Source organism: Anoplopoma fimbria, chromosome 13 (assembly GCF_027596085.1).
Source record: "Anoplopoma fimbria isolate UVic2021 breed Golden Eagle Sablefish chromosome 13, Afim_UVic_2022, whole genome shotgun sequence".
NCBI lineage: Eukaryota > Metazoa > Chordata > Actinopteri > Perciformes > Anoplopomatidae > Anoplopoma > Anoplopoma fimbria.
The window spans coordinates 20,113,805-20,131,369 of record NC_072461.1 but is presented as its reverse complement, the minus strand read 5'-3'; the positions used below and the strand labels follow the sequence as shown (position 1 = coordinate 20,131,369).

The 17,565-nt window shown below is 43.4% G+C and overlaps 1 protein-coding gene across 2 annotated transcripts in view; it reads right to left on the bottom strand.

Moving 5' to 3' along the window:
* tet3 (tet methylcytosine dioxygenase 3) overlaps positions 1–8,603 on the bottom strand; it is a 28,202-nt gene extending 19,599 nt beyond the window's left edge. Inside the window, exons 1-2 of one of the 2 annotated variants that reach the window (XM_054611129.1) lie at positions 8,365–8,603; positions 7,591–7,650 (exon numbers count right to left, since the gene is read on the bottom strand). The gene's annotated coding sequence lies outside the window, so the exon portion shown is untranslated. Of the gene's footprint in view, positions 1–1,831; positions 1,855–7,590; positions 7,651–8,364 lie in introns of those variants that run through there. The other variant, XM_054611130.1, reaches the window with a different exon arrangement.
* Between the last annotated feature and the right edge of the window lie 8,962 nt (positions 8,604–17,565).

The window sequence follows — 17,565 nt, the reverse complement described above, 5'->3', positions numbered from 1 at the left end:
TTATCATCATCATCATCATCAACGGCGTCATGACCGCTGGATGTTTCCTCTCGCCCACTTGCTGGCTGACCGGCCTTGTGTCGTCTCCTCTCTTCTCTCGAAACATTGCTGGAATTTTGGAGCAGATCTAACCAGGAGGAGCAGGAGGGGGTGGGGGGGGGGGGGGAAACATGGCCGTCTTCCCCACGCAGATCGTTGTCATCTCCTGCGTAGTATTTTTTTTCCTCTTATATTACTGAGCATGTGCCGGCTACACTGCGCTATGGTTGGATCAACTTCAGTAGCCTTTCCCTGTTTTCTCTCGTGATCTCTCATTTTCTCTGGCTTTTTCAAAGTGCCTCTGCCTCCCTCTCTCTCTCTCGATTTGCCTCCCAGATTTGGTTCCTGAGCCTTTTCTCCTTTTAGCAAAATTGATTGCATTACGGTTCCAACACTTTCTGTCGCACCCGCTCTCTGGTACTGTAAATTGTACACTGTCTGTCTCTCTGTTACCACACATATTCAGATATATACACACACAGATGAGCGTCAATCCCAAAGAGAAACCCAGCGCAGCCTAAGCTGTCTAAGGGAAGGAGAGGAAAAGTAGAGCATTAGGGTCACATGACCAGGGAGTGCCAATGAGCGAGAGGGAGAGCAATGAGCAAGAGAGGTAGGAAACACATGTGGCGATGACGTAGCTGCATCGTCATCGTCATCATCATCATCATCAGTGTTTCCCCACCAGGACGCCTTGCCTCCACCACTGGGTGGGCACGTGTGTCATCACATGCCCACTCTCTACTATCACCAACAACACACACCAACGGACACTCAACACATGCTCTTTTCATTCGCCGCGCACACTTGTGCTCGCTCACTCCCCCGGCTGCAATGACACAGCATTTCTGGCTCGAGCCTCCACTTAACTCATGAATCACATGCTCTCCTCTGCGAACGGTTCCTCATTTTTAAAGAACTACTGAACACAACAGAGCTTTTCTGTCCTTAATCGCTGCACTCGTATCAAAAAAATGTATACCAGCTATTCAACAAATCATTTTTCAAAGCTAACGCCTTTAGGCTCTAAGAGACCTCGGCAGACCAGCAGTCACAACTAAATCTAATATAAACTCTTCTGTAAATGAATGACACCACATGGCTTTAACACTGTCACCATTTTTAAACCAACAGCAAGAAAGAAACCCAAAACAAAATACATTAGCTCGCACTGTAAAGTAGTACAGTGACAGCAGTTTGTCACTATCAACGGCATTCCCCGGCTGAGTAATACAAAGAAGTATGATTTGACCAAACCATTAACATAGAAAGAGCCTCCTCAACACGTGATGCAGATACTAAACAACAGGCTGTAAAGACACTATATTTGCCACAATTTACTGCCTGTAGGTTGATAAAACTAGATTAAAGTACAATATTCTTGATTCAAACACGTGCTCACTGATGACTCAAAACCAGCAACATAAAGCAAGTGTCATTTCAGGTGAAACATTGCTCAACGTTTCTGCTGTTTACCTCAACCACGTTTGACAGTTGGACAAAAGAATAGAAGTTAACTGGATAATCTCGATAAGCAACAATGATAGAGGACATTTGCCCGAGGGAGCTTTCCTGAAATTTCTTTCCTGAGCACAATGAGTTACTTCTCATCCAGATGACAGATTACATTATAACTGGAAGGCATCCAGTCTGTAGCCACGTCCTTTCTTAACTTCTGTTCTAGTTGACTGCGTTCACTTCACATAACACTAAGACAAATTACAATAACAGTTGAAGATTTGTTAGTGAAAATTGAAATGGAAAACGATGAACAAGTATGTTGCACACTTACGGTAAACCTGCTGTAACCCGGCATTGAGATAGAGAGTAGGAAGGTACTATAGGGACTCCAGTTCTCACGCTGATCACTTCATCTCTTCAATCTAGTCAAATGATTATCCAAATGAGCTGTCTCACGCCCTCACCTCTCTCTTTCTCTCTCCATTTCTCTCTTTCTCTCCATCTCTCTCTCACTTCTTTGTCTCTCACTCACTGTGTTTCTCAGCAGCACAGAGGAAAGGTTGGTTGTAGGAGGGATGACTGACAACAAAAGTCCATCATCAGCAGTGTGTGTTGGGTTGGCTTGCATATGACTAAGTCTGAATCATCTTTTCTCTTTTCTTCTCAACAAAGTCCTGACATAAAACCCTCACATACAAAAACAAGCTTTTTAAAAATATTACCAGCACATCGGTAGTGGGAGGTCTGTCCGTGGGAAACGCAAAGGTAAACAGAGAACAACTTTTTCTGTTTAAAGGGTACCAATGGTGAATATTTTTTTGTACGAGAATTTATGTTATTTCACTATTTCAGTGGGAGGATTTGGGCCATTTAAGGTTAAAAAAAAGGAATCGTTTTCTAACAGCCATTAAACAACTCACATGATCATCACGGTCATGACACAAGGTTCCTTTCCCCTCCTCCCATCTCTGCCTGTCAGCTGACTCCACCTCCTGTGCTCATCCACCCACACCCCCACCCCCACCCCATATTGCCCTGCAGTCCAATGGCATCAAGGTCATCTGATCTGACACACTTTATGACTTCCCCCCCCCGTTCTAGCTCTCTGTCGTTTCGTCTTTCATTTAACGCGCACTGGCCTGTTTCTCGTGACAAACACACGGAGGAAAAGACACCTAACAAATGCACACACTGGCAGCAAATGCAGAGGCAATTATTTTCTCTCTGCACACATGCATGCTAGTATGCATACAGTACTGGATTGTTCACAGAGGTTCACTGGGTTTATTGGTGGGCAGGACAAGAGGCTGCAGAGCTGCTCTGAGCACATCATATTTAACGGAGCAGAAGCAATACAAAGTGTTTCAGCCTGGTCAAACAAATAAGACCAATATCTCACTGGAAACTCTTATTATCATGCTGTGTTTAGTTTTGTATTTTTATAAACAAGTTTTGTATTTTTTATAAACAAACCAGGCACAAAATGTGTTTTGTTTTGGATATCACTAACTTAATAAAAAGGACATAGTTTTTTTTTTAAATTGTATCAGATAAAATAAAAAGCTGATTGCACATCCTCTCTAAAAATGTGTAACCATAAGCAGACTGGATAAAAAAATATATATATAATTGTACTATCTTTCCATCTGTCTGTCTATAATGAGTAACATACTGTTCACATATTGTTCATATTTTAGGCATCATCTTTTCATTTCAACCTCGCAGCTCACTGTTTCGCTGTTTCGCTCTCTTTGTCTTTGCTTTCATTGACATCTGCCCCCCCCCCCATCTCCACCCCCCATCTCCACCCTCCACCCCCTCCACAATCCCAGGCAGGATGGTGTTAGGTTAAGGGTGTGTGTTTGGGTGTAGACCGTAGTGCTGAGTGTAGGGTAACCAGTCTGAGTCATACCTCCTGACTTTCGGCACGTGCAAGTCGGCACGAATAGCCCAGCTGGGGAAGGCCTGCCCCCCCTTTACCGCTCTTCAGCAATCCTCACAAAGAGAAAAGGAGGAGGGGTTTGGGAGGGAGGGAGGAGAGAAAAAAAGAAAGGTGGTGATGGTTGGGGGGGGGCTGTCCGACAGGGCGGAGCCTCTAAAAAATAACGAGTAGGAGGAAGAGGAAGAGGAAGAGGAAGAGGAGGGAGGCGCTGTTTTCAAGAGGCAGCTCTTTGTGCCTGAGGTTAGGGGCATGAAAAGAAGGAGAAGAATATAATCAATATATAGAGAACGGTTTTGGGTCTGAGACAAAGAGAGCTGGGAACGGACAGACCAAGTGAGTAAGAAAAGGTTTAAAAACAATAAAAGTACATTGTGTACTACTACCTGCCAGGTAAACGTGTGCCAAGTCATGAAAAAGAGCCGAGCGGTCAACTCTAATTGGACAATGATGTAATCATTAACAGAACACAGTTGTTTTCTACTACTACAGCATTTTTTTCCCCCCAAGTGAAACACATAACAGCCTCAATGATTATTGGAGATTACTTTTTGGAGACAATATTATGGGGTTTGAGTCAGAAATTGCTCAGATTTGAGAGCGAAAGCAAGAGCAACCTTCATCGGCTCTGCACAGTGGCTGGTTGCCAGCCTTGTCTCTCTCAGGACCTGGGCTAAGATTAGCTTCCCATATGTTCAAGTCAGGCGTAGCCGAGCTTAAAGGGCCAGTTGTCAGTAATGTGTGCTATGAAGCCATGTAGTGCTTTACATACACTAAATCATCCTGATTCACCTCAAGGTCAAAATGTATCTTTAATCATCCAATTGAAAGGCGGGCTCCTAAAGGAGGATGGCTGGATGATGTTCTGACTCTTAAATGTGAGGTTTTTGAGAACAGAGTACATGCCATGCATTTCTGAGCTACTACCAGTCGTGTGCCTTGTCTTACATTATTATCAGTCCAATCCTCCACCTTTTTTGGATACTTGCACTGAATTCACATGAATATACTTCCATTGTTTCATAGATCAATATTTTCATGTGCGTGTTCCAATAGTGTGTGATGAAAACTCTGAAACAGCTGTGGCGCTGTGTTACATAAAACCTGGCAGCGGCAGGTGGCAGTGGGATTCAGGATTGTATGAGGTGGGTGCCCAGTGGGAACAGCAGAGCAGCCACCAGAGAGGCGAGAGTTAAAAAGCTCGAGCAACAGCTGAGGGCTCCTCCCCCTTCTCTTTCCATTCATTTTTTATTAACTGCGGCACCGGGCGGCATCAAACACAGATACCTCCACCGATGCCAACGAGCCACCAACCACAACTCGTGGTCCCACGCAGGGTATTGATCCAGTCCAGGACCCAGTGCAGTCATGTCCACGGGCACACACAGGGGTATAAGCAGTAACGCAGGACAGACAGTGCAGAGGCGAACATCTGCTAATTGTCATTAATAAGAGATGAAACGTGCAGAGCCTGGCAAGTCCCTATGTATTAATGATAGGAGGCAAGTCAGGCGATTGTCGGTTGTGACTTTATGCATTACAATTCCCGTGAGGATTTACAGGATGTGATGTTTTCAAGTCCTTTGGGTGTCTTTGATAAAATGGTTCTTTTATGACCATTAAAGGAGCTGTCAGCTAATTGTACTTTCACACATGATTCACTGTAGATATGAGAGCTGCCTGGTAGCAGCCGACTCGTCCTGGGTTTGCTAGCAGGGTTGCAGTTGAGTTTCAGTTGATAAATGTAGTCAGTCACCTTTTTAGACTGAAGACAACTGTTCACACTGAACTTAACTCATATAATGTGTCATCAAGCTAAGGACACAGAATAAACTAATACTTTTCTGGACATATAATGAATCTTTGTTCATATTTTTAATCACAAAATACCTTAATTATATCTATTATAGAGTATTACAGGAGAAAAACATGTGTCTTTCATCTTCTAACAACATTTCCAGTTACAGTCAAGACCAAAGCAAGATCATGACAACATGACTCCGAGATCAAAGGGAAAATCTGTGCATCTTGAAAGCCAAAACCCTGATTAGTGATAACTATATGTCATGGTTTACTCACATTCTAATCAGCCATAAGATCACTAGTTGCGTTTCAAGGCACATGGGAAACAAAGCTGCAGTTCTTTACTGACTGAGTGGAAACCTTACAGAGAAGTAAATACATCGAAAGCCAACGCTGAATGGAAGGGGTGATGTCAAACCCTCCACTTCCTGAGTCTGTACTACATACCAAGCCACCTACTACACAAATACACACACACATACACAGATGTGGTGGTCATGTGACCAACCTTGGATGCCGGACTTGAGTTAAAATTAAAGCAATGATGTCATCAGACATTCAGTGTTGCCACGGAAACTAGGTCAGTGTTAACCCTTAGCGAACGGGGCTGGGGATTCCATGCGAGGCAAAACATACGATGAACAAACGTTCCATCTGCTATCACGCCACGGTTCGAGTTTCTCTGCACTGCTTTTGATTCTTTCCCACCATTGTATCGTGTGAAGTTCATTTCATGTAGAGAGAGAGGAAATCCTGTTTATGGGCGTGAAAAAAACCCAACTCACACGACTGCAGTCTGTCTGTCTTGTAACCTGTTGTGGTAAACTCTTAATTCTGCTTCCTGAACAGAAAAACTAAAAATGAATGATTAGAAAGTGAAGCCTGACTGGCTTTTAACCATGTCTACTGTCACACAATGTTTATATGTTCCAACATCTTTGATGAGATGTTGAGATTCCTGAAAATACTGTATGACCACTTATGTAAATTGTCAAAAATAAAGCTTTGCTAGATAAAAGCTCCATCAAGTACCAGGAGTTCAGGAAGGCCACAAAGGTAGAGAACACAAACTTGTTAAACACAGTCTACAGCTTTTCTCACAAATGGACAGTTCAGTGATTTTTTTTTTCCTTCAACTTCCCAGATGGTCGTATGTGTCTTGTAGATAAAGAGACTGTCTACACGGATTGGGATTAGAGCAGGCTTAGAGGTAAATCAGAGTATGTCACTGAGATAAACCCATTCATGACATTTGAAACTGATTAACTAACATATATTTCATCACTGTAGAGACACAGCTGCATAAATGCCCTTGAGTCATATCTTGAAACTTCCACATGTCGAGGTTTACAACACTTAAATGTTTGGCCATGCTTGTACTGGCAAGTCAAATCGGAAGCTTCTTTCATCTACTTGTAGAGAACATAACACCAATGTTATAACTCAGACAACAGCTTGTTCGGTGCTCAATAGATCCTTTTCTCTATGAAACCTCGCCGCTCAAACGTCCTTTTCTCACATAAACAAACAAGCGTGCCCCGACTCGGCAAGCTGTAGAACAGCAGCTCTCAGCGGCCACAGGTTACTACGCCCGACAATCAAACACGTACGCATGCGTGACCCACTAACTTTTACTCCCTTTACCTCATTTGACTCCAGAACCTAGGAGAAGAAGGACGGCCCCCCTGGCTCCTGAGCCAGCGCGTAGGCTTCCTCCTCCTCCTCCTCCCTCCTCCTCTCCCTGGTCTCTTGTATCTACACATGCCTGGCTCTGGCACCAATCAGCGGGCAGCGTGGGGCGCTTTAAACTGAGGACGCCGCCACTTCCTCACTGAGGCACTCAGTTCACTACGGCTTGGAGATAAAGCCGAAGTTTAATATCGCCGGCTTCCGAGCAGAAGGACTCGGATGGGAAGGCAGATGACTAAAGACGTTTAATGCACCTTTATTCCATCCCCGCGATGATATCAGGGATAATATAATGAGCTCATGGGTTCGCCGGAGAGAGCAGCAAATAGTCAAATGAAAACCTAGCGACACAGCGGTGACAATCACAGCTTATTCTGAGTAATAGGTACTGATGCCTAAACCTAATCACGCAAATACATACACACGTCCATAACACATTTAACAGAGCGTTGAGGTATTGTAGAAAAACAGACATTGAAATAGTCTTTGACCTGGTCGCTGCATTGACCACATTAACATCCCATAATAGCCTCAATGCACGATGAATCTGGAGCTGAGAGTCAAAGCAACATGAACAGAGATTACAGGTAGATGACAAAGATGGTGTGAAGCATTTGCACAACAAAAACAGAGACACAAACGCAATGTCCTTTTCTTACCTCAGCTGCCAGTTCAGGGTTTCCCAAGCTGCCTCGTCGGTTGTCTTCAAAATATTCCACCTGTATAGCCATTCAACAGAACAAGAGAGGGGGGGAGAGAGAGGGAGGGAGACAGAGAGAGATGGGAGGGGGTGAGAATAACAATCAATAGAATAATGCGACAAGGGCCTATTCAAAAAGACTCGTCATTAAGGACAGTAGGAACACCTTTTGTATAGCTTCTCACACACAATCCCCTCATCGTTCCTGTCATCCTCAAAAAACGTCAAAAAGCAGCCATGCACACAAATGTCTTTTCCTTAATTTGTGTTCAACCGGTGAGCCGGCACTTCCCTCTACTGCTGGGACAGAGAATGAGAGACAGCAAAGCCACATTCAATTTCAATTTTAGAATTATGTAATGTCTGTATATACCGACCTGGCGCAGCCTTCCCTAATATATGCAATAGACAAGTCTGCATAACCCAGTTTTTTTTTTTTAAAGGGTAAATTGGGAAATCATGCACAAGTGTCAGTGGATTGGTTAGCAGAGAGTGAGATGCAATAGATGGAAATGGTTCATCGAAGCAGGGCTGACTATTGTGAAACAAAAGCATCTTCATATTTGGCACAGCATGTCCCCCTTGTCTACATGGCCCTGGACGTCTCAATGTTAAATTATGTTTTGTCTCAGAGCTGTTCCCCAGTCCCGCCAACCTCATCTCCCCCCCTCCTCCACTCCCCCAACCCACCCACCTATCAATCCTAAAATAGTCTGGAGTGATGAATATTTACCCTCTAAGCCTCTGAGCTGCCTTGGTTTGTACTCCTGCGTCCGCTGGCCGAATCCCCATCAGAAGACTCAGGCTTCCTCTTGTCCTCACCTCTATCCCTTTCTTCTCACACTCTCTTTCTCTCTCTCTCTCTCTCTACCTCTCCACTCTTCTTTCTCCGTCTCTCTCTCTCTCTCTCGTCTGTGTTCCAGCAGCCCATTCAGGAAGCCATCTTGTGTTTTTAATCTGGTTTTACATGAGCCCTCGTACGCACGTTCTCTCTCTCTCTCTCTCTCTCTCTCTCTCTCCCTCTGTGGCGCTTGCTCTCTTGCTCTACCCCCTCCCTCTCTTCTGCTAGTATGCCAATAGGTCTACCGCACACACGTTCATACACACACGCACGCAAGGGATTTTTTCTGCTCTGTGATCGCTATCACTCCTTCCTCCCACTCGCTCAGTTCTTTTTCTTTCGTCCTTCTGCATACATGATGTAAATGCACCGTCAACCACATACTCCCCCCATTCTCTTTCTTCAAACATATACACTCATGTTCAAATGTACACACACAAGAACACACACACACACACACACACACACACACACACACACACACACACACACACACACACACACACACACACACACACAGAGCGCTCGCCGGAGAGACGTCACGCTAGAGATAGCACACAAAGGCAGTCCGTCCACCAATCAGACGCCGGGCTGGGCTCTGCTGCTAGGGTGAAATAGAAGGAGAGCAACTGAGGGCGTCGAGAGAGAGAGAGAGAGAGAGAGAGAGAGAGAGAGAGAGAGGTTGAAGAGAAAATGGAGCTGGTAAAGAGAGGAAGTTAAAATAAAAAGAGAAAGGGTCTCTGTGTGTGTGACTGTGTGTGTGTGTGTGTGTGTGTGTGTGTGTGTGCAGCACCATAAAGGAGAGGCTGACATAAAGGGACAGAGCGAAGGTGGACGGGAGGTGTATGTGTGTTGGTGGTGGGGGGATGGGTCCTCTCTATGCCTGTCAATTATCTCCTCGAACTCGCCTTCCCTAAACAATGCCTCTGGTATGTGGTATCACTGAGCACCATCTGTGTCAGGGCTGCCTGCAATAACTGGACTGGACTGGACTACACACACACACACACACACACACACACACACACACACACACACACACACACACACACACACACACACACACACACACACACACACACACACACACAGAGACCCTTTCAACCACTGACAGGCAAAATGCAGTGCCACTGATACTGTGCGATTTCATAAGAGGAGCACACATTACTGCTACACAAGTGCCATAAGCAAAGTAGTCATTTATAAGCAAAAAAGATCTCAAATCATCAGATGTAATCATGTTTCATGTTTACAAATCAGTGATCTCCAAAGCATACACGTGCAAACAGTATCCAAGCTGCTCAGTCTGTGCGAGAATGACATACCGAGCATATTTTGGTTCACAATGTTTACATTCTGAGTGATCCAGATCATCTCCAGCTTGTACCTTTTCAAACCAGACATCAGTGCGTCATGGTTTTTGCCAGAGTGCTGACCATAACCACGAAAGCCAAAGGGAAATGGTTTTGTCCAAACCAGCAACCGGGTACCGCTGCCTCGATGCATTTTGTCCTTTTTAACGAACGCCCTGTTAAAATTAGTAAATGATCAGCTTTTGTGAAGGGGGCAGATTTAAAAAAACAAATTAAGATTAGGATTTAAAAAAACGGCTAAGACTTGCCCGAGTGCATATGGCAGCTGAATCAGTAAACCGCCACAAGACAGGACAAAGTCAACGAAAGTTCATGCGGGCTGGCGAAGACACAGCGGACGGAGGCGAAATGGACAGACAGCGAGAGGCAGACAGAGACACACAAACAGAGAGCGAGAGAAACGAAAAAAGAGAGCGAGAGACAGAGAGGGAGCTGAAGTGTTGCGCGGTGAGGCGAGGCAGCCACACAGTGACACAGCATTTGTGGTGTCTGTCTGCGCTCTCATATGGCATGGGAAATCCCCTCCGCTGACGTCAGATGGGGCACGTGTGTGTATGAATGTGTGCGTGCGTGTGTGTGTTTATGTGTGAGCAGAGGCGTGTTTAGGGTAAGCTGGTAAGAGCGAGCGGATGCTATGTGCGTCGTTACAGGTGGCCGGGGTAGTCGCGGTACTTGAGGCAGTAGTCGTACTTATATTGAGGTCGCAGTTAACGTTTTAGCAAAAGGCAGCAGTAGTACAAAGAGTAGTTGTGAATTATATTGAAAGTTATATAGATCGAACAAAGCTGGGCACCACCTGCGAGAGAAATAAATGCAAAATCAAGAGGAAGAAAACATAACCGAGCACATCGCTCATTCAATCAAACCTTCCCTCCTCCTTCAGACATCCACAGCCTTCAATGGACACTTTGCATTAACGGACAGAGCCTATCGCTCACAGACGCAAATCCTATCTACTCCTTAACAGCGTCATAATCCAGACGTACACATGCCTTCATTAAACCTCATTTCATTCACAAATACTACTTATACTGATGTTCAACAAGAGTCTCCCCAGACATGTAAACGAACTAACCGCACACACAAACACACTCCCTACATACAGGCATCATTATAGCCATTCTGATAAGCGTGTTGGAAAAATGTTGTTTCAGGATGATGGAAAGAGGAAGAGGGTGCAGGTGTAGCTTGCCTGCAATTGGACTATTTGGTTTACAGACGTGATTCCTGGACCTGTAAAGAAATCTCATCTCGACTGTATGGAATCTCAACATGGCTATTAAGTAAGAAAGGTGGATGTGAATGTAAAGGCTTGTGAGTAAAACACATATTTCATGGTCATATTTAGGTCTGTTCAAATGGGCATTTAATAGATTAGTGTATATTTTTACCAGCCAGAGATTAAATAAACTGCCCATAGTCACAACAGTGAGCCGTTTTCATGGGAAAAGATGGAGGATATGGTTGCCAGGCAAAAAGGGACTCAGCTGCTACATGCAAACGGGTCAGCGGTCAGAGATGGAGTAACTGTGGGGGAGGGATATTGATGGATGGATAGATGGAGAGACACTTAGTTAAGGGCTTATGGAGATAAGCTACTGAACACCTCCTGATGCTGCAACACACTACACTCACCATTGTCAATAGTGGACCAATAAAGATCCTCGTCGGCCAGAAGTGGTATTTTTAAATGAAGCATGTAGATAAGTATAATTTTGTAACAATATCTGATTAAATACCAGTACTATGTCAGAGGCAGGGTGAAGCCACAAGGAGGTTTGGCCTGGCTGTGGTCAGGGAGAATCTTCACTATGATCGTTGTGTCAAAATAACTACATCCAATCATTTTTGCAATTACCTATGCCTTACTGCCTAACTTTATTGAATTTGGGATCTATGAATAATAAGATTTATGACTGCATGATTTAGTTGAACATGCTGACAATTAATTTGGTTAAATTGCCTTTTTGCCCGTGGTTCCTTCACATTTTGGTTATTTATCTGATAGAGCAACATGTAATGACTGCAACAACAGATAATCAGTTGCTATTTTGCTCCAATATTATAAGCATGCGACATTTAAAAAAGATAGAAACAGCCACAGTAGCAGCTCTGTGGGGCTTTGCATTGAACCAAATGCTAATGTGAGCAACATGCTCACAACAACAATGCTGACATGCTGATCTGTAGCAGGTAAAGTGTTTACCATGATGACGATCTTGGTTAAGTATAGCTGAGGATGGGCATGTCTTAAGCTTTGCAGGTATTTGTTCATAAACCAAAGCATACAAATATAAAAAAATGTTTCTGATGATGGTGCTAGATAGAAAGCCAGGAGATCACTAAATACATAAATCATCCTGAGTCAATGTCTGTATCAAGATTCATGACAATCCATCCAATAGTTTTAAAAACATTTCACTCAAAACCCAACATATAAACATCACTAGTGCAAGAGGAACGGTCAACATCAAAGTCAGTAGGATTCTTCATTTCGGTACCATGAATGTCTCTACAAACGTTTGTGCCAATCTATCGAGTAGATGTTGTGTATTACAGTCAGACTATTTGGCAAATCAAAAGATGGGTTCAACCACAGTTTAAGCCACAGTTAGCTTGAAACAGCAGTAACAAACATCCCTGTATCACTAGAGCGTCCATGGGAGACAGTGTAGATAGATGCTGGTTGAAGAATGAAATGAGGGGTAAAAGGTTTGGTTGAATAGGGGTAGAGTTCCTTCAAAGGTCGGGGTATTGAAATATGGAGGCAGTAAACTTCTATTACCACTCAACAACAAGAGAGCCTCGGGACACCAAATAGTGACAGTAGACAACTTTCAGTCCCATAAACCAGTAACATAAGTGTTTGTTAATTTAATACTGACATTGTGTTACTATAAACTATTCCCATTTGGCAGGAGACCCTCATGTGTGGTTGCTGCCACTTAAGAAACGTCTCACCAGACAAGACTGGACAAGCCTCAACAACGCGGTTGGAAACCCTGATTTCCTGTGGCTGAACAAACCGTGTCTTTTCCTTTTTGAAAAAAAACAAACAAACAGCAGGTTAATGGGGTCTTTTCATGGTCTATATGCTGTTTCTGAAGCATAAAAATGTTGAAATTCTTTGCAAGACGGTAAATAATTAAAATATATCTTAGCATGGAAATTGCTGTGCTTTGGAAATGGTTACAAATGTCACATACGTTTTAATTTCAGAAATATTGGTTGTAGTATTGGCCCTCAAATAAACTCTCACAACCAACAATAACAGCTCCTGCCCTTTTTTGTTCTTTGCAAGACAAAGAAAGATCAAACCCTGTTAGTAGGTATGGGAATGTTGGTTCCAGAAAGGGCAGCCATGTGCTTGTTTTGCCGGCTGACAGCCCTCAGAGGAGCAGTAGGTGTCCATTCCTCGGTCGCGCTTTAGAAGCCCAGTCTGGTTTTTCCCTGATTCTCCTCCTCCAATACTGCTGACCACCTACTGCATCTTCCCGTCCTCCTCTTTGACTTAACAGCCCATCCCCAGCCTTTTAAGACGCTGATGCACGAACAAACACACAAAGCCACGCACACACACACACACACACACACACACACACACACACACACACACACACACACACACACACACACACACACACACACACACACACACACACACACACACACGTGCACTTACATTAACACATAAGTGCACTCTTTAAAAGACATTCACTCTTTCTCTATGTTCACACACCCACACACACAAATACAAACTGGCCTAAGGTCAACCCCCACCCTCATTGGAAGCCTCAGGGGTCAAAGGACAAAGCCCAGGCAACTGCAGGAATTCTCCACTGCTGCTGTTTGGTATCCCTCACAGTCTCTCGGCCATGCAAACACACACAAACAGTGTGCACCCACAGTCTGTTCACACAGACTAAAACGTTTCCACTGCTTTATCTTGAGGGCAGTATTTAAGTAGGATCTATAACCACGATTAGAATGTTACCCATCTGTTTCCTCAGCACACATGCACAACAAGCAAATACTCACACTCGCTTTTTAACTATTAACCACATCTAAGGTAGATGTATGAGGTAAAGTGGGAGCCCCTCTGGTTTTTCTGACTGTTAAAGGCAAAGTTCATATCTCTACTTTAAATACATTACAGTGTGTGGGGACAGCCTCACTAGGTGCTTTATAATACAGCTGTAGCTCTGTTCAAACATCCTCATAGGCTGGAGAATGTGTAGACTCAAAAACCTTCAAAGTATACGATAGATTAGTGGCAGCACTCAAACAAGACCAAGATAAACCTAGAAGAAGGTGAGGTAGCTGACTGACTATTTTCATGATTTGTCAAATTACAGTTTGATCTATAAAATATCAGAAGAAAGTGTTTAGTCCGAACCACAGTCCAAAACTCAAAGATACTCAGTTTATTATGTATTTAAAGCAGAGAAAAGTAGAAAATCATCGCAGTGGAGAAGCTGGAACTGGAAAATGTTTGGGTTTTTTGCTTGAAAAATTATAAATGGATTGTCTAAGCTGGCAATTTCTTTCACAATTGACTAATCGATTAGTCGAAGAATAAAAGAAACACCATTCAATTCACAACACAAGTATTTCTCTTTGACCATCCTTTTAACAGTAGCCATGCTTTATAATTGGAAATTCTAATATACTCTTTGTTTTTCAGCAGTTACGATGTAACCAGCCTTTGTTTAATCATGTTTGTAAAACACACAGTGTGGCATCATTGTATAAAGTGCACTCTATGTAGTTTAGTTGGCAGAATAATCTCTTCCATCCGTTCTTGCTCTGTTAAACACTAGTTAATGTTCACGTGAAGAAGCCGAGGAGAGTAAAATATTAAACTGTTCATGTAAAACTATTTGAGTTTTGGAATCTAACTCCAAGTACAAGCCATATGCCATGTGAGTAAATGCTATATATACACTGTGCATATATGGCACGTGCAACTGACAAGCCCTCTAAATAGAGCCTGAGGACAAACAGGTCTCGCCTTGACAGATAATTAGTAGCAGCAGCAGCTACAAAGCTTTACTCTATCTTTCTGAATGGACCTCTCAAAGAAGATGTTTGTGACATCTGTTATGGTCTGTAATGAAAGTACTGCAGCAAGTGGGTGAATGGAATGGATACTTTCCCGGCTCTCCTCTAGTTTTCAAGTGCCTTGAGCTTAACACTGCAACCACAACCTGCTAACTAGAAGCAGAACATGTTTCTACTGAGAAGAAAACCTCCAGTGTGAGTCTCTGAGACAGCATGGGCCACGTGACTCCAAAACTACCTTGAAACACAAGTACTTAATACAATTGATATGCTTATATATTATTCCCCTTAAACAATAAATGTATCATAATTGTATAATAAAGACATCAGTACCTCACACTCATCCCGTCTCCTCTTCAGCTGGTCACATTTGCGCAGCCTGCAGATCTGCTTGCCCGTCTTGCGGTTCAGACAGTTTGCGCAGCTACCGCAGTTCTCTCTGCGGAGGCAGGGAGTGCAGTCACCACATTTCTTCCTCCTTTTCTTCTGGAGGTCAACAGTGGTGTCCAGGGAGGCATCGAAGGGAGGCAGAGAGAAGAGTCCCGCTTGCTGGTGTTCAGTCTCAATATATTTGCTTAGAGGAGACATCTTCTCTAAGGATTTTCTCTGCAAGTGGAGAGCCTGAGCCTCCTCCGCGTCCATGGTGAATGTATACATGTCCTCAGGTGGCGGACCAGGCCCTTCCCTTGGCCTGGGCATCGTGACTGTCCTCACCTATGTCTATTCTCTCTCCTACAGTGAAGTTTTACAAAATGGGAGTTAAAAATCAACACCATCCAAATATACCATGAATATTTGGATGCATTTGCTGCAAGTTTTCCTGGTCTTATAATCAAAGTTTTGCAGGTAGATTACTTGTCTCGGATCGGTCTGTGCTGTTGACTTTGTCTATCTAGATATTAAAACCAGCTGGAGAAAGCCCCAATCCATTTGACTATGTGGGCTAGCTTTATCCTGTCTTCCACCCTGAGCCCTCCAGGATCAGCTTGATTATTAAATTGGTTTCTTGGTCACCCGGTTGGCCCTGGAGAATCCTGGTTTTAACTTGCAGTATGGAGACCATCTTTCCCAGCTACCCTTTGGGATGATTGGCGGTCCACCACAGTCTGGGTAGCATAGCTGGAGCCTGGGGAGTCATGGTGGTGTCTGCACAGGCTGAACACAGTCTGGAAAGACAAAGGGATACAACAAAAGTGTTTTAATCAATGCCAGAAAGTAAAAAATGGAGCATTCATACATATTTCTTTTCTACATAATTTTCGTGAGTGCATTTATATGTTTTTGATAGACCCACATTCAAGGTCTGCTAAACACACATGTGATATAAATACAACAACGTATGGAGCCAACTGTTTTTTATAACACTGCCGTATGACTGTGATTATATTCTTCTATAAAAAACAGATTGTGTTGAGTTACACCGTATGCCGAGCCTGTATGTCAGACGTGTGTTCTACCTAAGTTATAAAGCCATTTTTGCTAAAATGACCAACTGCAAACCTTCTTCATACTGCTGACTGAGGGATCGAAGAGAACAGAGACTTACCCTGTGGAATGAGAAGCAATGCCAATAGTGTTTTTTTATTTATATCCATTTTCCCGCAAACAAAACTTGCCAAAGTTAACAACTAAAAGTAGTCACTATGCCATCAAGATTTCATGACCACTTATCTTGTGAGGAGATGAAATAAAAAGAAATCTGTGTCACTTCCCGGTGTGACCGTGCACCATAGCTTGTATGCCTGTAGAAGAGTGGATGGATATCTGTTTTTAATGGCAGACAGTTTGTGGGATTGGTTAAGTACGCATATCTATGTCCACTGCAGTCCTCAAGGTAAGCATGTTCTGAAGCCATTTCTCTAAAACTATTTGATAAAGAAAGACAGATAAGATCGGACGCAATTAAATGGAAAACCCCTCATGTGTCCATTACATAAAGCAAGGGTACTAAGATCAACAAAGAAATAAAGACGAAGCAAATTTGAGAACTCCCACAATGGACTATTTAAAGCGATAGTCTACTGAATTACATGTATCATGTCTGTGTTGACAATACTAGTTGCATGGCCTTAGAGTTCAGTCTGAAACCCACGATTGCTGTCTGGATACTGTCTGGTTTCCAAACACAGCTGTCAGTGCTGTGCATGCAGTTGGCTCATAGCCATACAGGCCTACGTGAGCAGGTTGAGAAGACAGTGTTTTAATGCCAGACCCCACATGGACGGGAGGCTTATGTCTCCCTGAATGAAGACGGGGGGTGATAAGTCGGTGCCAGGGACAGTCCCCCTTTTGTCTTGTGGTCACACGCTCCAGTCAACCGTCAATAAGGTGAATTGTGCAGAGAAAACCCAATGTTTCTCTGCTGGTTTCACAGCCTGCACTGAAGATGTTTTATTTTTTTATTTTTTGTAATCAGCAAAGCAGCAGAGGGCAAAGTCCACTATAAATAAAATATGAAGGCTACTTTAATTCACTTTAATATTACCCTTTGGGCTGCATTAATATCGAATCAAAATAGAGATGGATTTGAAAAATGGAAACCTTGCAGCTCTGGCACGGCCTTTTAAGGCGGGAAAATCCCAAATGGTTTGGTAGTGAAATGAAATGAACTGTTGTTAATGTTTGTGGTTGTTTTGCCTTTTGGCCACGAGCAAAACTG